This window comes from Monodelphis domestica, chromosome 6 (genome assembly GCF_027887165.1).
Source record: "Monodelphis domestica isolate mMonDom1 chromosome 6, mMonDom1.pri, whole genome shotgun sequence".
Lineage (NCBI taxonomy): Eukaryota > Metazoa > Chordata > Mammalia > Didelphimorphia > Didelphidae > Monodelphis > Monodelphis domestica.
The window spans coordinates 178,970,799-178,993,228 of NC_077232.1; the positions used below are offsets into that span (position 1 = coordinate 178,970,799).

Genomic DNA, 22,430 nt, shown 5'->3' on the forward strand with positions numbered 1-22,430 from the left:
GAGGTCTCTACTCATGACTCCAAAGCCAGCCCTCTGCTTCCCTGTTCTCTTCTGCTCTCTAGGTCAGGATTATCAGTCTAGTAGTAGCAGCTTCTCTTTTTTCTGAGTCTCTAGTCATATGATAGTTCTTGTCTTGAAACCAACAGCTTAGTTTGGAAGAGAAGGCAAGGTTTTTGTATTCAAAATAGAGTTGTTGTTTTTATGGGAAAGGGTGATTCTGTCAGCCTAAAATGCTTAAATTTGTCAAAATGATAAAAGAGAAGATTAAAAAAACTGGGAGAAAGAACGGATTAAATGCTAAGCATAAAAATGGGCCATGAAAAAATGGCCCTGCTTTTGGTGTGAGCTAATTTTTTATTGATTCCTTCTTTTATTTATATCATAGTTTTGTCCAGAATCTTTCCTCCTCCTTCTCTTAGACAGCTATCCATATAAGAAATTTGTTGTTATATTTCCTGAGGGGGGGGGGGAGAGGGAGAGGGAGAGGGAGAGAGGGGAGAGAAAAAATCAATACTGACCAATACTCTGAAAAAGTCCAAAAACATGTGCTGTGTTTAATAGCTGTGTACCTCTTACATCCAGAGAGGGGTGGCTTGGGGGTCTTGTCACATCTCTTCCTTTGAACCCTACTTCATTCATCTTCATCATTTTGTTAAATTCACTTGTTTGTTTTTTAACATGTTGTTGGTCTTTTCATTTACATTGTGGACATTATGTATAAGGTTTTCTTGGTACAGATCTTTTCATGCTTCTCTATTTATCAGATACATCATTTATTATAGCACATTTATATATTTTTATATAGATAAACATATACTTATAGTTATATATTTATAACTAAATACATATAAAAACATATATGTCAAATATGTATATTTATTTATATCATACTCATATACCACAATTTCTTTAACCGTTTCCCAATTGACAGGCATCTGCTTTGTTTCTGAAAATGTTTTGCTTTGTACAAAGTGCTGCTATAAATATTTCTGTTTATATGGGAAGTTTTCTGCTTATTTATCACTTCCTCAGGGTGTAAGGCCAATAATGGAGTTTCTGGTTCAAAGGGTAAAGAAATTTTAGTTACTTTCTTTGCATAAGTCCAAATTGCTTTCCAAACTGGTCACACTGATTCACTGTTCTACCAACAATGTATTAGCATCTTTCTTATTCCACAATCTCATTAATATTAATTATTGTCATTTTGGCTCCTTTGCCAATTATGAAGTGAAACCTCAGGATTGTTTTGATTTGCATTTTTCTAATTATTAATGATGTGTAGCATTTTTTTCATGTAGTTATGAATTCTCTGTAATTCTTTTGAGAACAGTCTGTTCACATCCTTTGACCATTTGTTTTTATTATAGCTATAACCCAAGTTTGAGAAATTTACTGTTACATATTGAGTGATGTATCCCATAAATTTCTATTGTATTTCCCTTTTTTGTTTTACATATTATTTTATTAAAAATTAAATCTTTCTCATTTATATGTTATATATAAATCAGGAAAGGGGAGCATGTGCAGTGTGTCCATATACATACAAGGGAACTAGGATTTCATTCTTATGGGGTGCTCTTGGTGTGAGAATTCCTTCCACCAATGCAGTTGTCCCCTTATAATCTCTATGATTTAGGTAAGCCTTAGGGATTTGTTTGAGTCACCAAAATGAAGTAGCTTGCCCTAAGGCTGAACCACTAATACTGGGGTTTGACTAGATCTCAAAGGTTACTTCCAGTACAGAAATCTGTCAGACTGCCTCTCATTAGCTGTATGATCTTAGGTGAGTCATTCCTGGCTCCATTTTCTCATCTATAAAATGAAGAAATTGGACTATATCATCTGTAAGGCCCTTTCCAGCTTTGATCCTTTTGTAGAGATGACCGCAGTGGGAAATTTTGCAGTTTGAAAAGTTGAATGAGCAAAAGTCTAAAGTTAACCTGTCTGACAGCCTTAGAGGTTTGATTCTCAGATTGACTGGTCCCCAGTTTTGTGTGCTAAGAAGAGAGGCTAGATAGATTTTAGGATCATGGACTTCTAGAGTTCAAAGGGGGACCTGAGAGGTAAGCTAGTCCAAACTTCTCAAGTTTATAGTTGGGAGAAACTGAGACCCAGAGAAAATTCAAGTAATTTAGTTAAGGTAATATGGCAGGGAAGGTGGGCCTGAAATTCAGCCCTCCTCACTTTGAGCCCAGTATTTTTTCTTTTATAACTTGCTGATTACTAGCCATATTTCTTTCTTTTTTTTTTATTATTATTTTAATATATTTTATTTGATCATTTCCAAGCATTATTCGTTAAAGACATAGATCATTTTCTTTTCCTCCCCCCCACCCCCCATAGCCGACGCGTAAGTCCACTGGGCATTAGATGTTTTCTTGATTTGAACCCATTGCTTTGTTGATAGTATTTGCATTAGAGTGTTCATTTAAAGTCTGTCCTCTGTCATGTCCCCTCAACCTCTGTATTCAGGCAGTTGCTTTTTCTCGGTGTTTCCACTCCCATAGTTTATCCTTTGCTTATGAATGGTGTTTTTTTTTCTCCTGGATCCCTGAAAGTTGTTCAGGGACATTACACCGCCCCTAATGGAGAAGTCCATTACGTTCGATTATACCACAGTGTATTAGTCTCTGTGTACAATGTTCTCCTGGTTCTGCTCCTCTCGCTCTGCATCACTTCCTGGAGGTTGTTCCAGTCTCCATGGAACTTCTCCACTTTATTATTCCTTTGAGCACAATAGTATTCCATCACCAACATATACCACAGTTTGTTCAGCCATTCCCCAATTGATGGGCATCCCCTCGTTTTCCAGTTTTGGGCCACCACAAAGAGCGCAGCTATGAATATTTTTGTACAAGTCTTTGTGTCCATTATCTCTTTGGGGTACAGACCCAGCAGTGCTATGGCTGGGTCAAAGGGTAGATATTCTTTTGTCGCCCTTTGGGCATAGTTCCAAATTGCCCTCCAGAATGGTTGGATCAGTTCACAACTCCACCAGCAATGAATTAATGTCCCTACTTTGCCACATCCCCTCCAGCATTCATTACTTTCCTTTGCTGTTATGTTAGCCAATCTGCTAGGTGTGAGGTGATACCTCAGAGTTGTTTTGATTTGCATCTCTCTGATTATAAGAGATGTAGAACACTTCTTCATGTTACTAGCCATATTTCTAAGAAGCACTCCTCCCCAACAAAAAAAAATGGAGTGGAGTGAACACTGGATTTAGAATCAGAGGACCTGTAGTAGTCTCAGTGCCAATCATATTGCTACAGTTGTTTCTCATGCTCTTAAAATGGGGAGAATCATTAAGAAGCAAAAAGGTGATTTGAGGTGAGATCTGGTTACAATGTATAATGTAGGTAGGATTCATGCTTCCTATCCTCCCAAGCTTCAGCTTATTCATTCCACAAATATTTGTTGAATCTACTGTAGCCATATTGTTACTGCATCTATAAAACAGTTACAGTATCTAAACCAGGGCTGATCATAATATTCACATTAACTATCCCCTACTGGATGGCAGTGAAGAAAAGTAAATACTTTTCAAAATTGTGAAGTGCACTCCAAAGGTGACCTTTTAGTATTGGGGGTGCTAGGTAATTGTTGATTATTGAGGGAATGGGGCCAACAGAGAGGCCGTAGTATTTAGAATTGGAATGGGCCCTATGGAAATTTGTTCCCCAGATTTCTGAAAGATGGTGGCACCTTCCTGGGAAATGGAACCCACAAACTAAGCAGTGCTTATGGATTACAAGGACATAGTCACAGGTAGCTAAGAAGTGAGAGGGAGCAGCAGGGTGATGGAAAACAAGGAGGGGAAAGGAGGATGGTAAAATGCAGGAACCAGTACAATGTCACCAGTTATTATCCACATATCACATTGATCTTGCTCTCCTGACCTAAGAGCCTTTCTTTCCATTGGTTCATTCATTACCAAGCTTCTATTCTCATCCCAATAGGTGACAATGAAGTTTTTAACAATCCATTCATTCTTTTAAAATCTAGTAGGATTTCTGTTTGGGTAGTGGGAAGTCCTGTGCGTTTGAATTCTAATCACCAGTACAATTGCTTCTTTCTGGGACCTTAGGTAAATGACTTTTCTTTTTAGCCTTGTTTTACCCATCTATGAAATGAGAAGGTTGGATTAGATGGTCTTTGTGATTCTTCTCCATCTCTAAGCCAATGAACCTTTCTAGTTCTAAATATTTGATCTTGTTTTTTTCCAATGAATAATGTTTGAAAGTTACCAAATAAAATAATATTTAAAAGGGGAAAAAATAAATATTTGATCTTAGTTATTTTTGACTAATTCCATAAGCATTTATTGATTTTATTTATTGGTCCTCTTCCATGTGCTAGGCTTGGGGAATATTAAAAAAAAGTCCAACCCTGTTCTTATTACTTTTTGTTTTTAATAGGAGAATTCAAAGCAGAATCTTTGAATAAATGGGAACAGTTTTGTTTCTGTGTAACAGCAAACAAGCAAAAGCTGCCCAGCAAAAACAAAAAAAAAACCAAAAAAAAAACCACACACACACAAAACAAAAAACCTTTGTCCCTTGATCTTGCAGTAGTTTCCTTTTTAAGGTATGTGCCTGTTACATAATGGAGTAGATAAGAGAGAGACCTTTTATCATCTTCCCAAAGCTCCAAATCTAAATAGGTATAGGTTTGCCTTTTGGCATCCTCCTGATAATAACCCTTTTGGCTCTTTTTGCTTTGGAAGGAACCCACTGAAATACATTTCACCCTGATGCAGTGATATTGAATAAAGATAAAACAGCAAAGTTTTAGCCAGGGTGGCTTTTTTTTTTTATCTAAAGTAACTGAATTAGTGCTTTCTGTTTCTCCTGCTTGTTAGGTGAAAGAAAGCCCCTGAAGATCAGGGACTAATTCAGTTCCATGTAGCTCCATGTAGAGTTAGACCAAAATGGTATGGTCAAAGACTTGAAGAGCTGTTTTCCTGCCTCCTAACTTCAGGAAGTCTCTGACCTCCTAAACCACTTTTTGTTTATTTATTGAGACCTGACATTGTATTTGGTGTTTCTAATACAATGGACAGGATGAAGCAGGCTCATGCCTGTAGGACAGTCTGGTTCCTCCACCTATTGGAGTTCATGTGGCAGATCTGGGCAGTCATTTATGGTGCCATTTTAACTGAAAGACTCCCAACCTAGTTACATTTTGAGTTTTTTTGGTTTCACACAGGTTTTCTTTACCCCCCCCCCCATCTTAACAAATACCAATAAATGAGCATTCACATATATGAAAAAGAGGATGTTTTCCCTTTAAAGTCAACTATTTAACTTTTCTAGCTATTCTCTGTATTTCTTTCTGCTCTGGCTATATGCATTTTAAAAAATACTTCTTTGACCCCCTCTTTTTTATGTTAATATGCCCCTTTCTTAACCTCTTTCCCCATTATTGGAAAAAAGAAAAGAAAAACAAAACTTTTGTAACAAATCTGCATATTCAAGTAAAACAGATTCCTCCATTAACCCTATTCAAAAAGTTATCTTTCCTCTCATGACTTTGAGAAAGTGAGTATCCTGCTTTATCCTTGATCTTCTGGAATTATGATTGATTATTGTATTCATCACAGTAATTTCACAGTTATTTCACAATTGTTTGTCTTCACAATGTTATTATCCTATAAATTATTCTCTTGGTTGACCATATCTTTCCAGGTTTCTTGAAACTGCCTATTTAGCCATTTCTTCTGGTTTAATAATATTCTGTCTTGGAAGAAAAAAGGAATCTACAATGGAGAAAGTTTTTTATCCTTTTTACTTTCTGTCCTTTAATAATTTCAGTTATCTACAATAAATTCAGTGCTGGTACCTACCTATCACCCAGCATTCTTTGGGGCCATCTCATTTATGTAGACAATCAAATAGCAAAATGTAAAATAGCTTTTAATTTGGCAAGCAAAGAATAAAAGCAAAACCTTATTGCATTTTAAAATTAATAATAAAGAGTTGTTTGTTTATACCACTGATCTCTTCTACTTTTTCTCAGTCCAGATTTCATTAGTATAAGAAACTGCAGTTAAATAGGAGTCCCGACTTTAGCCAATATGTGTCAGAGGCATTGCCCCTGACTTCCTGGCTACACCAGTGATAATCAAACTCAAATAGAAATAGGGACCACTAAATGGTACTTCAGAATCCCTGCAGGCTGCATATTGACTTGGAAAACTATATATTAATACTACCTTTGTTCTATATTTTAATTTATTTTGTTAAATATTGCTCAGTTACATTTTAATCTGGTTCAGGCTGCACTTGGACATGAGCTGCATGTCTTGATACCTTTATCCACCCATCATTGAAATCTTCTATTAATGTCTAAAAATTTGAATCAATATCATTTCATTGCTTGTGGAAGGTTAGTAGAAAGTCATGTACTTGAGAACTCAAAAAGGAAAAGTGGAAGGAATTGTGATTGATACTGGCTTAGTGGAATCACCAAAGAGGGCAAGTAGAATATGATGTTCTTTCTTGTTTGGATTCCTTGATATACCATACTCTTAGTTTGTTTTGTGGCTTCCATTTGGCTCCTCTTCCTCAATATTACTACTCTTCCCCTGAGTGTTCTGTCCTCAGCTCCTCTTCTATCCCTGTTCTCTTCCCCTTGATGATATAGCCTACACCCAAATAGCTTCCTCAACACCTATGAGGACAACATCCATATCTCAATCTCCAACTCTAAACATGATTCTGTTTAATTCCTTTTCAGATATCTGTGTCCGGTTGTTCCAATGGCACATTGCTCACAATCTCTCTATGTTCTGTTTTATATTAGTTACTCACACTGGAATTCCTTCTTGATTGTAAGCATTTGAGAACAAGGACCGACTAGATCTCATCTCTCTGTGTCCACTCCTATTCCTACAGGATGCTTGCTATACATGTGATCAGTAGCTCTTGAATTTTGCTTTGGGACTATGTAGGAGAGAGGGTAGGCTGGTTAATGATTTGGGATAGGATAGACTAGGATGAACAATTGAACTCTTAGTAAAGTGTCACCTGTTCTTAAATTATTTACAGTAATTTTTCCTTAAGCTTTGAAATACTCATCATATCTGTTTCTTCATGTTCTTCTTGGGGCAATTGCTACTCTGAAACAATACAGGTCTTCCCCAGCCTCCCAACCCTAGAAATGTGTCACCCTCAAAGAAAAATTGGGTGTCAAATGGTGAGTTTGGCAGGTGAGAAGCAAGTAGTTGTTGACTTTCATGTGGAGTAAGGTGAAAATCTGGCCTATTTAGTGTTTGTCATCATTTTAACTTTGGTTTTTGGAAGCTACTTAATCTTTAAAATTGGGTGGCTACATTTACAAACTGGAAAATAAGAACAGATAAGGATGTTGTTACTTTAGGACAAGGGTCCTTAATCTGTAATCCATGAACTTTAAAAAACCTTGATAACTGTATTTCAGTATGGATAGTTTTCTTTGTAATCTTATGCATTTTATTTTATTCATTTAAAGATATTCTGAAAATGGGTGCAATGTTAGGCTTCACCAGACTGTCTCTGCCCCCAAATCTAGTTTCTTACCACTGCATTACTCTTCTTGGTTATTAAGCAGTCTCTAAGTACTACCCTCTCCCTAAAGCTCTTTAGGGCCCTAAAAAGACTTCAATAAACAAAAATGTCTTGGTTCTAAGCATCTTTATTTCTTATCCTATTGATCATTCCCAAGGGAGATAAATACTTCCTGTTCTAAACTCCAGACTTGGAGTGGGGGAGGAGTCAAGTTTTTGTTTTTTGTTTTTTGTTTTTTCCTGTCTCAAATGCCTTCCTGGGTGATAGATCTAACATAACTGGGTTGCTTTTTCCTTTTTTGCTTGGCTGTATTACTTTGGTGCAAGAAAAAGGATATGATTTGGGGAAGGAAAGAGCCTTTAGGAAGTGATAGCAATGTTTTTAAGCACTCCAACAAAACATTTATTTGTAAAAAATAAAGCAGCATAGCTTTTATCTAGAGAGGTGTCTACATACAAACACTTTATATTTATTTTATATATGTATAATTTATATTATATATTATAATATTTTATATACATATCTAATCCTACCCAGATTATACAAACTACTAGGTTGGAAAGATCTGATTTAGCAGAAGCTTATATGAAAAAATCATCTCAACCTTGCAGTTCCTCCAGAAACCTTGATTATCTTAACAAAATTAATGTCTTGGAGGTGGGAGGTGGTGGTACCAACATCCTCTCCCCTCATCTGAAGCTATCTAGAATATAATGTTAGTTCTGGGTTCCATATCTTAAGATAGATATCCCCGATTTGGAACATAAGTAGAGGACTGTGTCTACAATGGGAAGTGGTTTTGGATTCCTACCTCAGACTTTTTTTTGGAGAGATAGATATTTTAGCTCAGAGATGATGACATGGATTGAAACTGAAAACTGAGTGTTTAATTGCTATGATCTAGAGGAGGAATTAAATTTTTAGACAACAAGTAGGATATGAAAAAGAGGCACATTTTTGCCCAATATGAAGGTAAACTTCCAATTAGAGTTGTCCAAAAATGGTGGTGGTGGGGCGGGGCAAGCTAGATTCCATTGAGGCTAGCTGAGGCTGAATGAAGGACACTGTGCTATGAAGGACATCTCTGGATGGGATGGGATTGGATTGGATTGAATTAGAATAGCCTCTTAAGTTACCATCACAGAATTTCATTGAATTGAAAGGTCTTCAGAAGCCACTCAGACCAACTATGATATGGACAAGAATTCTACAAAATCCATGGCATGTAGTCATTCAGTGAAGGGGGGGCTAAGGGGGCGTGGAAGGGCAGGCACTATTGGATGGGAACATTATGGATGGATAGTTCTCACTGTTATGAAAGCTAATTTTGCTTTGTACCTTCAAGGGGTTTCTAGTTTTGTCTTATGCTGTCAATCAGAACATGTCAACCCCTCAAACATTTGAAGACAAAGATCATGTTGCTTTCTCCCCACCCCCTTTTCTCTGTGTCTCTCTCTTTCTCTCCCCCCCCCCCCCCCATTTTAATATAGTTATTATTAAGTCCCACAACATAAAGCTTTGGTGAAAAACTAGTTCAGATTTTCTGAACATTTTTTTCTTTCTAAAAGTTTCTTCATTTAACTGTAAAAGATATTTTGTGGCAAGATTGGGGGGTGGTAGTAATAAGGTCTTTTAATTCAGAGAGCTTGCAATGACTTGAATGTTTTATGTGGCTTAAGTATCATGTTAAAATACTTCTCCTTTGATGACTATAATCTGCCCAGTATATCTGTTTTCTCATTTCTCTGCTAAGTAGATTTGTCTCTGTCCTCATATTCTCTTTTAAAACTGCATTTATATATATATATATATATTTTAAAGTTAACTATTTTTTAATTCCTGAGTGACAAGTTAACAAGTTTTATTCCCCTCACCTGTGAAGGAAGCAGCCCCACCCAGCTTTACTGAATGAGAAGGGAAGTGATTTTTTCAAATGATAAAAAAGAAATAAAATTCCATGCCCTTCCCAGAGGAGGAGTCCAACAATTGAGAGAGGAGTGAGACCATATGTTGGTTTGTAAAAGGATATAGCTTGTAAAGATGTTTCCTTTGCTGCCTGTGATGAATATGGATGTGTTTCCCTTCTAGAGGGTCCCCGATTAAATGATGCAATTAAGGGCTGAGCTGACAGATCTAAATATAGGAAGAAGGTTTGGGCTATCCTGCCTTTGTGTATCTCAGCACACCCTTACAGATGGACTCTGCTGTTGTAAACAGCACCTGTTTAGTGAAGAGTTCAAAACGTCAGGAAAGGGGAAGGATCTCAGGAAAATGAGGCACATCAGGATTTTTATGATAAAAGGAAAATCAGATTTCTCTCACAGATAGCCACCCTCTTCCTCCCCCCTCCCCAGTTTTACCCATGTACTTGGAACTTAGACATGCTTGTTTTGTTTTACTGGTTAATGGTTTGTCTTCTTAGTAATAATGAAAGCCTCATAACTGATCACTGGTGGAAATTTTCTCTCAGGGTATTGTTTTTGGCCTGTAAGTTTTTTATTTTTTTTTTTAATTTCTAAAAGAGTGACTTAATCTAAGAAGATGGATTTTTTTTTTTAAACCCTTACCTTCTGTCTTGGAGTCAATACTGTGTATTGGCTCCAAGGCAGAAAAGTGGTAAGGGCTAGGCAATGGGGGTCAAGTGACTTGCCCAGGGTCACACAGCTGGGCAGTGTCTGAGGTCAGATTTGAACCTAGGACCTCCCATCTCTAGGCCTGGCTCTCAATCCACTGAGCTACCCAGATGCCCCCAAGAAGATGGATTTTTAAAAAATTATTGCCATGACTAATGATTAGTTGTTCTTCTTAAGGGCCTATCCACTAACTCCTTTAAAGTTCTAAATGATTTAGAGAATATGATTTTTTTTAACTTTTAAACATTATTTTATTTGTGCATTTTCATACATTATTCATTGGAAACAGAGATCATTTTCTTTTCCTTCCCCCCTCCCGCCACCCCACCCATAGCCAACATGCGATTCCACTGGGTATTACGTGTCCTTGATTCAAACCCATTTCCATGTTGTTGGTATTTGCATTAGGGTGTTCATTTAGCGTCTCTCCTCAGTCATTTCCCTTCAACCCCTGTAGTCAAGCAGTTGCTTTTCCTCGGTGTTTTTACTCCCTCAATTTGTCCTCTGCTTGTGGATAGTGTTTTTTCTCCTTGATCCCTGCAGATTGTTCAGGGACATTGCATTGACACTAATGGAGAAGTCCATTACGTTCGATTGTACCACAGTGTGTCAGTCTCTGTGTACAATGTTCTGGTTCTGCTCCTCTCACTCTGCATCACTTCCTGGAGGTCATTCTAGTTCCCATGGAATTCTTCCACTTTATTCAGCCATTCCCCAATTGAAGGGCATCCCCATATTTTCCAATTTTTGACCACCACAAAGAGCGCAGCTATGAATAGAGAATATGATTTTTTAAAGTCCCTTTGGTTTCTTTTAGTTTTTCCTCTCTTTGAGGAAACAGGCACTTAAAGGACTAACCACCAATCAGTTCTGGAGCTGAGGATGAACAGAGATTGACTTTTGTATGTGTGGTGGAGCTATTGGTAGCTGGAGATTTCAAGAGGATTGTGGTATAGATAGAAAGTAGTTTTGCCATTCTGCTTCTGAGTGTGAGTCAGGGTATGTCATTAGAGAGACATTTGTTTGTGATTGGGAGGGGGCAAAGAAAGAGCTAGAGAGATCTTACTGATAGAAACATCAAAGTAGAAAAGAAGAGGTGGCAAGAATTGAGGTGCAGTGGAGAGCAGTTAATTGTATTCTCAAGAAGTTGAAATCTAGGGAAGGACCTAGAACAATAATGCATTTAAACACAGAGAAAGACAAATGGTCATGTAATTGTAAACCCATACATATGTACTGCCAGTTGACTCCCGTTTCTTTAGTTTCATTGGGATACACAAGGTACTCCAATGAAATTGCTTCAAAATATCATAACAGACAAATAATTTATATGATTGAAAGAAGAATTAAATTTGTTTGGCTCACAAGGGCAGAACCAAGAGCAATGGGTAGACAGATTTGTAACAATTAGAGCTTTCCTGCCCAGTGGGATGGGTTGTTTCTGGAAGTAGTAGTTTGTACCTCACTATAGATTTTCAAGATAAGTTTTGTGTGACCAATTGCCATTTTTATAGAGAAGGTTCCTTATGTCAGTATGTGTTAGATTAGGTGGCCTCCGTTGGTCTTTCTTGCTAGAATATTCTATGAAAGTTATTCCTTTTCCACTTCCTGAAACATCCCATCTTCTAACTTGAGCTTCTGAGAGACTCCACTGGCCAATGATTGACCTCCCCAGTCATACAAATCACTGTTATTTTTGTCTTTCAGAGTGCATGCATCTTAGAGGAATCACATCTTCTTTATTTTATATGGGCTTAGAGATAATATCCTTCTTCCTTAGTATTTAAGTCGTTGTGATTGTTTGAGGGATAGTCAGAGTTAGAGTTACTGCTATCCTTTCACTATGGGCTTACAATATGTGTCTCAGCTGAGATAACTGAGGGATGTAGTTACTATTACTATCAGTCATGCATAGAGCAGAGCTGTAAATTATTTCAAGCCAAAATGTCTAAAAGAACAGAAAATGAGGGTTATCAAAAGACTGCCAGTGTCTTATGTGGTCTCAGTAAATAGTTATTGATTTGATTTTCATTCTAGACATCAATGGCTATTCTGTGATGGGCTCTCTTGTTGTGTGATAGGTTTTCCATCTGGGAAAGAGGAGGAGTGAGGAAGGGGTTGTTCTTAAGAGGAGAGATCAGTGACCATTTGTTGGGGACTTTGTAAGGAAGACAATTTCTCAGGTATAGTTTGGACTACTTGACCCTTAAGAAGGCCTTTCCAATGTTAAGATTCTTGGATTCCCACTTGGGAATTAGCTGGGAAGAAAAGGAAAATGGGAACCACTTTCCATCCTTTGTTTAAATAATGAGCATCTTTGTGTGCAAAATTGGAGAATTTGGGTGTTTTTTATCTAAAATTTGGAGGTATGGGAGCAAAGTTTTGTGTTAATATCAAGGAAGAAGGATGAAAGAACTTTTGAGAATGATTACTATTTTGTGACAAGTTATTTTTGTGAAAATGTGATAGAATTACCATTGTACTGTAGAAATGATGGAGATATTTTCAAGGAAACCTGGGAAAATTTATAGGAACTGATGCGAGTGAAGTGAGCAGAGTTAGGAGAACAAGTTATTGAATGATAACAATATTATAACTGATCTGATCATGATGATCAATTAGGATTCTAGAGGATTAAGGATAAAATATGCTACCTACCTCCTGATGGAGAGATGAAATGCAGAATGAGTCCATTCTATCAATCTGACATCTATCCATCCATCTTGAAAATAGCCAATGGAACTGGAAGGGAAATTTTTGTTCCATTTTACATATTTGTAACTGAAGTTAGTTTGTTGTCAACAGGAGTAGGGGGAGAAGGTAGATTTTTACTGATTAAAAAAAATTAAATTTTAAAAAGGAGAAGGCAATTCTATTTTGAGGAAAAGATCAAGAGAGATGTAAAAGAATTCAGCTCTTTTGTGTTCTTCACTGAAAAGTGCAAGTAGAATACAATGCAATTAAGGGCCAAAATAGATGTTTCTAGGATCATTTTTAACAGTTATCAATTAATTACGTTTAAATTTCCATTGACCCAGCTAGGTGTTCAGATATATGAAGGTGAGCCTAAGAGATAGTACAAGCAAAATCTTAAAAGTATAATTATACTAACAACAATAGCTATAGCTAGCATTTATATTTATACTTTAACATTTACAAAGCACTTCACAAATATTAACAAAGATTTAAAAGTAGAAAGTATAATCTGGTTCATTTTCCTCATTTTATAGCCGAGGAAAATAAAGCCAAAAGTAAGGAAGTTATACTTCCAGAATGTGACCCTATCTTTTGATTCCAAGTAGCTCTTGCTCTTCCTATCATGGTTCTCACCTGTATTATCCAGAATTCTCCTGTGTGTGTGACTTTCTTCTGCACCACTTCATCCTTGTATTCCTACTCACTCATGCTCTTCTGGCTGGTGGTAGATCTTTGATTTTTCCTGCTCCTCCTCTGAGATTTATAGAACATTGTATGATTGGTATTCCTTCATTTTTAAGATACAATTACCATTGAGGCCAGCTAGCTGACTTATTGGATAGAGAGCCAGGCTTAGAGTTGGGAGGTCCTAGTTTTAAATCTGGCCTCTTGACATTTCCTAGCAGTGCGGCCCTGGGCAAGTCATTTAATCCCTATTGCCTAGCCCTTACATCTCTTCTGCCTTGGAAGCACTGCACAGTACTTGATTCCAAAATGAAAGATAATGTTTTTTTTTTTTAAGATGCAATTATGATTTCCCCCCCTTTTTGGGTGGAGATGGAGCAATTGCTAATAGGATCATAACATTACAGATTTCAAACTGGATCTTAACTATAATGGTGCATGTTTTTAATGTTTTATAAAATACTTTACATAAAAATATAGAAGCACTTTATAATAAACCTGTAAGGCAGGTTGTGCTGTTACTGTCTCCATTTTACAAATGATGAAAGTAGAAATAAAGTGACTTACCTCGGTTACACAAGGTTATGAGTGTTGATGTTTGTCCTTCATTTTTGAAGAGGACCAATGACATCAGGGGGTTGATAGTTTGTGAAAGGCTAAGGTAGGGTTGGAACTTCCACCCTTCTGCCTGTCTACCCTTTTACCCCCTTATATAATAGATTAAAAACTGAGACCTGGAGAGAGGTTAAGTTGAATGCTTAAGCTCACACAGCTAGCATAGGCAGTTAGTAGTGGTGCTAGGTTCTGAACCCAAGTTCTTCCAATTCCCAAGCCCAGCATTCTTTTGTAACTCAACATTGCCATGCTTCATTGCCAAGATGAAGTGACTTGCTTAGATAACATGCCTGGCTTGGGTATCTTAAGAATGTAGGGAGTGAAGTAGTTTACAAAGACTCAAATGTGTTATTTTTGGTGAGAAAAGGGCCTCTAGGCTGGAGGCCATGCCTAGTTGATCTTTTGTAACCTGTTGTCTTTAATTAACTGATTTTAGAGATAAGCAAAAATGGAATAGAGATAAGCCTTTGGGGATAAGCAAGAATTGATTTCATCTACAGTAACTACTAGTAAGATAATACTAGCTCTTAGGACTTGGAAATCCAGTCAGTCCATCATAAAACTAATTTTGTTATGTGGATGCCACCCCTCCTACTCATTAAAATTGTATTTTGCCAAGAAGCAACTAGGAAAAAAGATGACCAATTTGCTATATGAAATTCTCTCCTCCTCTAATCCTTCCCAGTCTTCCCCAAAGCCCCTTATTTCCTTTTCCTCTGATCTTCTACTATATTATAGACTAGCAGATCTTTTTTCCATTTACAGATAGATGACCAAGGAAAAGCTAGAGTCAATGTTTAAAATAGATAATAGACACAAATATAGTGATAGGAGCAAATGTGTTCAGAAAGCACTGATATAAAACAGCACAAAAAGATGTCAATAAAAAAAATCATAACATTCTTGTTTTCCTTAAAAATGCTTATACTTTGGACCACAGTCATTTCCCAAGACCTTTCCCTTCTACTTCATCCTCCTAACCTTCCTCTCTACAGTAAGTCCCCTGCATTCTAGAGTGATTCCTTCCAAGACTTATCATGGATGGCTGCTATTCAATCACCTGCCATTAACACCAGGTAGCTGAATCAATGGATAATGGGGCACAGTTGCACCACTAGCATCACTACTCTTGTGCTTTGGAGCCATTATTACAGTAAATAAGGGCTTTCTTAAACAAAGGCATTATAGTAACACTCCAATGAATGCACTTAGTAGGAACATTAGAGACAGACTGGATAGAAAGTTTCCCATGGGAGCTTGAGTATGGGATGGGGACAGAGGGAAATGAGTCATATACTGACTTCACCATGTTACAGCCTGTACTCACTTGGCGGGCAGTTTGAAACTTAAAAACTGTTTATTTTTTTATTTGCTGAAATTTTACAAAATTTCCATTTTTCCCCCCTATGGTTGACCTCAGTTAACTGAATCAGCAGATAACAAATAAATCAGCAGATTTGAAGGCATGATTGTACTAGAATACTCCAATGGATTTTTGTGATCTCTCATGTATTCAAAATTCCTTCCACTGATTCCTCAGCTATTTATTGTGGTGGGATATACTTATTACTTGGATTCCAGAAGACTCTGGGATATGTTTATTTGTATGACCAATAGTGGAATTTGTTTTGCTTAACTATACATCTTTGTTTCAAGCATTTTGTTCTTTTTTTAGTGAAGGGAATATGGGAGGGAAAGAAGGTAAGATGTTGATCATATAAAAAAATTTTTAACTTAAAAAAATAGCAGAGAAGAAGATAATCTGCTGAGATTACAAGCAGTAGGCAAATTTAGTATATACTATTAAAACCCAACACTTACATAAGCATTTGTCATTCATCCATACCCATGTTCCCAATAGATTATAGACTTTTCTGGGTTTTGCCTGACATCCAAAGAGAAGAGCACTTCGTGCACTTGTCATTGACCCTCTCCATATGACTAGCCTATTGTCTCTTTCTTTATCATATAACTCTTTTTACTCTTGGTTGTCTTTGAAATTTCTCTTGAGACTAAACAATTCCATGTTTTTACACCCAATTTTGCTTTCCCCTTATTTTTTGGAGGGGTAGGGGGAATTATATATTTTTAAAATTTTATTTATTTATTTAGAATATTTTTCCATGGTTACAAGATTCATGATCTTTTCTACCCCTCTTCCCGACCCCCTCCTGGAGCTGACTAGCAACTCCACTGGGTTATACATGTATTATTGTTCAAAACCTATTTCCGTATTATTCATATTTGCTGTAGAGTGATCTTTTAATTGCTTTTCCCTTATAATAAAGAAGGAAGAGTTAGGTAAAACTAATCAACATGGCAATGTTTGCTAGCACATTCTGTACTCATGGTTTCCTATCTACTGAGAAATATTGTGTTCATCATAAGACTTCTGGGACCAAGTTTGCTCATTATATTTAATCTTTTGGTTTTGTCATTTATATCATCCTTATGAATATTTTTCTCTTGGCTCAGCTTTCTTTGTTGTGTCTTAGGTTATACAAACCTTTCCATGAATCTCTTCACTAACAATCCAGTCTTTCTATATCTGAAAACATTGATTCTATAATTCCCTTATAGTTCCCCTTATTCTAAGATCTTCTTATTTTCTGTGAAGGGGAATGAAGTTGTTTCTATTGGGAAATGTATCAGCCAGAAATTGACTAATATTTTTAATTGTCAGACTCTTTCACACAATCCACTCTCATCACCTATTCACACATATAAGCTCCTACAATGCTCATGGATGTGTTGTGTGTGTGTGTGTGTGTGTGTGTGTATGTGTGTGTGTGTGTGGTATACCTTGTGTTTAATTCAGAATCAGCTCAATGCAATATACTTTTGACATTAGCTTTCTGACCTACACAAGTCACCTAACCTTTCTTAGCTGCTGCTTTTCCATGTATAAAAATGGGGATGATAATAATAATACCCATCTCATGGATTTGATAGGTTGCAAAAAGATAATATATGTAAAACATTTTGTGAATTAGAAAAGACTGTATAAAGGTTAGCAAGTTGTTTTCCCCCTCTGGGCCTCAGTTCCTTTATCCTATAAAATGAAGATGATAGACTGGGTTTTCCTGAAATCATTTCTAGCCCTAAATCTCAAGATTCTAAATTTGAGAGTATGGAGGGCTCTGTTATTTCTTGCCCCTTTAGAGCAGAAATTCTGAACCTGTTTTGTGTCACAGATTTTTTTGGAAAACTGGTAGTCATTCTCAGAGTAATTTTTTAATTGTAGAAAATACTCTAAAAGTAAACAAAAGGCTACTTAAAATAAAGATGATTTTTTCCCCTCCTCATCCAAAGTCAGAGACCCCTTGAAATCTTATCTATAGAACTTCAGGTTAAAAACCCCTGTTTGACAGAAGAAAGAAAGGAGAAAAGAATATATGGAATTAAGTGCCTTAGAAGCAAAGAATATTTGAAATCTGCTAAGATACTTATATTTATATATTTAAATATATGAATCTTTGACCTCAGAAAAAATTCAAGTTGTCAGAGTGACAGGGCAGCTTATTTTTATTAATCCTCCATTTTCTGAGAGGAAGCATGTACCTTTCCGTAATAATTGTTGTTTGCATAAGTTGTTTTTTTTTTTTATCACAAAGATCCTTGAGAAGTTTAAAGTACTTCAATATCTCACATCCTCATAGCATTCCAGCAGGGTTGTGGTAGAGTCTAGGTATGAGCTCCAGTTTTATAATGGAGAAAAACGAGTCATGCATGGAGGTCATGGCTTTTGATTATGATTTCCACCATTGATGGAACTTCCTAAAATAGGTCTGTTTTTGACTTTAAAATGTCGAATTCCTGATTAACTAGACCATAATGCCTGTTTGTCTTTTATTCTGTGGTGAAAGCCATGTAAATTTCAATTTAGTTTCACAAGCATTTATCATTAAGTATCTTTGGGCTAGGCCCCATGCTAGGTGCTGGAGATAACAGAGACAAGTGATAGTCTCCTCCTTTAAAGGTGTTGCATTCATGGGGGTAGGGGGCTGGAAACCGTGTACCAGGTGAAGCAAAGCAAATTAATATTCATTTGGAATGGGAAAGCAGAAAAGCTTGGAGGAAGTGGGAGCCAGGGGTTCCAAATCTGAAACTGTTATGTATAATGGATACTTTAAAATGTATTTTGTGGCTTCTGCTCTCTCTCTATTGGCAGTGGGGGGAAGGATCATGAATGGGATTTTTTTAAATGGCTTTTTTTCATTGAGAATTGTTAAGAAAATCAGATCCCCTTGACCCTCTTGATCTTTATGCCATGAATTTTTACCATTTGCTTTTAAGGGCAGAACAGTGACCCTAAGATAAGAAATAACAGGAGGAAAATAATTCTACTATATAATATTTTGCCTGCTGCATTAAGATAGGACCATTTTTCTTTTTTACACTTTGATTTTACAGGGCATTTGCTTTCATTCCCCCTTCCCTTTTTACTTTTTTGGTGTCATGTTCTATTGAACTAGTATTTAATGGAATATATATATATATATATATATATATAAATATATATATATATATATATTTTTTTTTTTTTTAGTAGCCACCAAGTTAGTGGATTCATGTCAGAATCACAAAGCTTCCTCTTCTGTGAAATTGATCAAGAGGTACCCGTACCCCTTCCCCTGCTTATTTTTATCTATTCTACTGCTACTTTCTTGCAGGAATTGATATAGGTTGGATTGTTGAAACTCTACTTAGTTGATTTTAGGATAATTTTCTTTCCAACCTTTTGTGAAAATCAGGTGTTTGGCATCAAATGAGTCTCCATCTTGAGGATCTATATTCCATGTCAACCAAAATCTATGTTTGTAGACTAGAGCCTCAGATAAAAAAAAAATCCCCCCCCCCTTATGGATTTGACAAATTAAATTTAAGTTGAATAGAAGGCTAGTGTATTTTAAAAGTTCTCCTGGTGCCTCTATCCCCATTCAAAGAACCCTAGGAAAATGGCCAAATTAAATACACACTTCCCCTTTGCTTGGCTATTAAGACTTTTTCTAATTGGAACTTTACTAAGTCAGACTCTGGTGAAGCTGTTATGAGTTAAAGAATATTTTAAGATAATGATTTATGTTGTTTTCAGTTTAGACCCAAAGTTTCAAAAGTTGGAAGAAACCTCAGCCAATAATCAGCACCTACTGTGTGCCAGGTAAGGAGCTGAAGATTCAAAGATAAAAATAAAATGGTTTCTGTATTCAAGAACTTTGGGTGGGGTGGGGTGGAAAATTAATATCAATGTGTATGTTACAAGGAAAGTAAAAGGATAAGGAGCATTATGAACTGGGAATAGAGAAGGGAGGGAGAATACCAAGGATGGGATAAGGAGCGCTGGTACCTTGGACTGAAACTTGAAGGAAGAATTCTGAAAGGAGATGTGAACATTTGTGGAATGTAACCAGGAGAGAGTGGCCTTTAGAAATGCAAGAAATAGGGACTACTAGGTAGCATGGTGGATAGAGCAGCACACCTGGAGTCAGGAGAACTTGAATTCATTTTTGGTTTCTGACATTTCTGGCTGTGTGTGATTTTGGGCAAGTCACTTAACCCTCTTTGCCTAGCCCTTACTACTCTTCTATCTTAGTTTTGATACTAAGACAGAAAGTAAGGGTTTTTTAAAAATGCAAGGAATCTTAATGATGGTACTTCTGGTATCTAGGAGCAAGCTAACAGTCTAGCTTAATAGATCCACCCTCTCTACTCTGCTGTGCCAGCAACTCCCTATATTACCTCTAGGATCAAATACTAAATTCTCTGGCTCTCAAAGCCCTTGGTAACTTGGCCACTTTGTGCTTTCCAAGCTTCTTACACCTTACTTTCTTCCATGTATTCCACAATCCAGTGACACTGGCCTTCTTCCTGTTCCTGGAAGGAAGCACTCCCATCTCCTGCCTCTGGGCATTTTCACTGACTGTCCCTCATTCCTGAAATACTCTCTTTTTAGCTCTCTTGACCCTCCCAGCTTTTTTAAAGTCTCAATTTTAAATCTTCCTTCCGTAAAAAACCTTTCCCAGTCTTCTTTAATAGGGAGTAGCTTCCTTTTGAGATGACCTTGTATACATATTGTTTTTATATAGTTGTTTGGATTTTACCCCCCTCGCCCCATAAGACAATTTCTTGAGAACAAAATCTGGTTTTTGTCTTTATATACTTAGCACTTAGCATATAGTATCTGGCATTAGTAGGCATTTAATATATGCCAGTCAACTGCCTGATATAAGAACTTTAGGAAGGACATCAGCAGGAAGAAAAGCTCTAAAGGTTGTTAAGCGGTATATTTTGGAAGGCTTTAAGTACCACTCTGAGGAGTTTGGGTTGTGGTTGAGGGCAGCTGGGTGGTTCAGTGGATAGTGTGTGAGACATGGGGTCAGGAAGACTCATCTTCCTGAGTTCAAATATGACACTAGCTAGGCGACCCTGGGAAAGTCACTTTACCCAGTTTGCCTCACTTTTCTCATCTTGTCAAATGAGGTGGAGAAGGAAATGGCAAACCACTCCAGTATCCTTGCCAAGAAAACCCCAATTAGAGTTACAAAGAGTCCAACATGATTGAAAAAGACTAAATAATAACAACAAATACCAGTCTGAGGAGTTCATATTTTATCAAATTATAATGTATTGAGGGACTGTGGAAGCTTTTGGGGCTGAACAGTGACCTCATCAGGACTTCAAGATGATTGTTAGTATACATATAGGCCCTGTCCAACTGTTGGCAAAGAACTACCTGGTGGGAGGTATTTAATGAACTGATAAGAGTCTGCTATAATGAACTGATAAGTTATAATTAGCACCAACCATTTTACATACAAAGAATATGCTGAAAGCCCTTTGGAAGGTTTGTTTTCTAACTGGTTAATTAAGGAACCTTCAATCTTTTCTGATATTCATTTATTTGGTGAGCCCTTTTAGAGGTAGTACAAAGGTAAACTTCAGCCCTTCTCAGGTTGAATGATTAGAGATTCAGAGGTTTTACAAGTAGTTTTTTCAAAAGTGTTTTGGATGTGACTGAATGAAGTAAAGGATAAATCAATATATTTCTTATTTGTGAAGAAACTCCTCACCTTGTTCTTTTAAAAATAGTACCATTTTATTTCCATCTCCCATTCAATCCAACATTCATAATTGCCTATTCTGCGTCAGATCTGAGAATACAAAATTGAAAATATCTCCCCTTCCCTTAAGGAGCCTGGTAAAGTTGAATGCAAAAATGACAGGGGAAGAGGACTCATTAACTTTTTCTCTCTTTCTATTAAATAATCCTAAATTGATATGGGCAGTTTCTTTGTGATAAAAGTTAGGTAGTATAGATTTACCAAGTTAATAAAGCCCTGATAGTATAATGAGTTCTATTCTCAAGTGTTGTGTTTTACCTAGCTGCCAGTTACATGTCAAGATACATTTCTGAAAAGATTTCATAGTTCTCAGTCACTCAAACATGATCCTACAGCCCTGCCTTTAAGTCTCTGTTAGCCTTAGTGTCTTTTTCTGAAATGACTTCTAATTTTTCCTCTTTAGATCTGTTGTACAGAATGGTTTCCATGTTGTTACCCCATTAGATTGGGAGCTCCATTCGGGCAGAGACTATGATTTTGTTACTTTTGCCCTTTCCTTTGTAGCATAGTGGAGAGTATTGATACCCTCTCAATAAGTGCTAGTAGATTGATTGAAGGCAACACAAAAGAAAGTCAAAATCATCACTTAACCCCAAAGAGAACACTTTCTAAATGGAGAGGCAATATACAAAGGACTATATTAAAGATACATACCTGGTAAATATGAGCTCATCTCAGAGGAGAGACACTAGAATGGAGGGGTGGTGGTGGAGAGAGGCTCCCTGTAGATGAGATTTTTGATGAGACATGGAGGAAGCCAAGAGGTGGAGTTGAGGAAGGAGAACATTCCCCCAATGGAGGACAGCCAGTGAAAATTCCCAAAGGGAGGAGATAGAGAATCTTTTCTGAGGAACTGCAAGGAGTACAGTATTACTGGATTGTCAAATACTTGGGCAGTGGCAAAATATAAGAAAACTGGAAATATGGGAGGGGATGTGGTATGAAGGACTTTAGAAGCCCAAAGGAGGATTTTATATTTTTTTGTGGAGGTAATTGAAGCAGTGGGAGGTAAGGAGGGAATTGGAGAAAAGGCTTTCTGAACTTGGCCAATAAATAGTTCCATTTGGGAGAGGGTACCCTGAGGTGTTAAAAAGCAAGAAAGAACCACCTGCTCAAAAGATTTTTCAAAGTAT

General features: G+C 36.9%; 1 protein-coding gene across 4 annotated transcripts in view; it reads left to right on the forward strand.

The window, feature by feature from the left end:
• Positions 1–22,430, forward strand: part of SMAD1 (SMAD family member 1) — a 96,959-nt gene that overhangs the window by 16,414 nt on the left and 58,115 nt on the right. The window contains exon 2 of one of the 4 annotated variants that reach the window (XM_056802747.1): positions 19,272–19,337. The exons of the other annotated variants lie outside the window; for them this stretch is intronic. The gene's annotated coding sequence lies outside the window, so the exon portion shown is untranslated. The remainder of the gene's footprint in view (positions 1–19,271; positions 19,338–22,430) is intronic. 4 annotated transcript variants of the gene reach the window in all.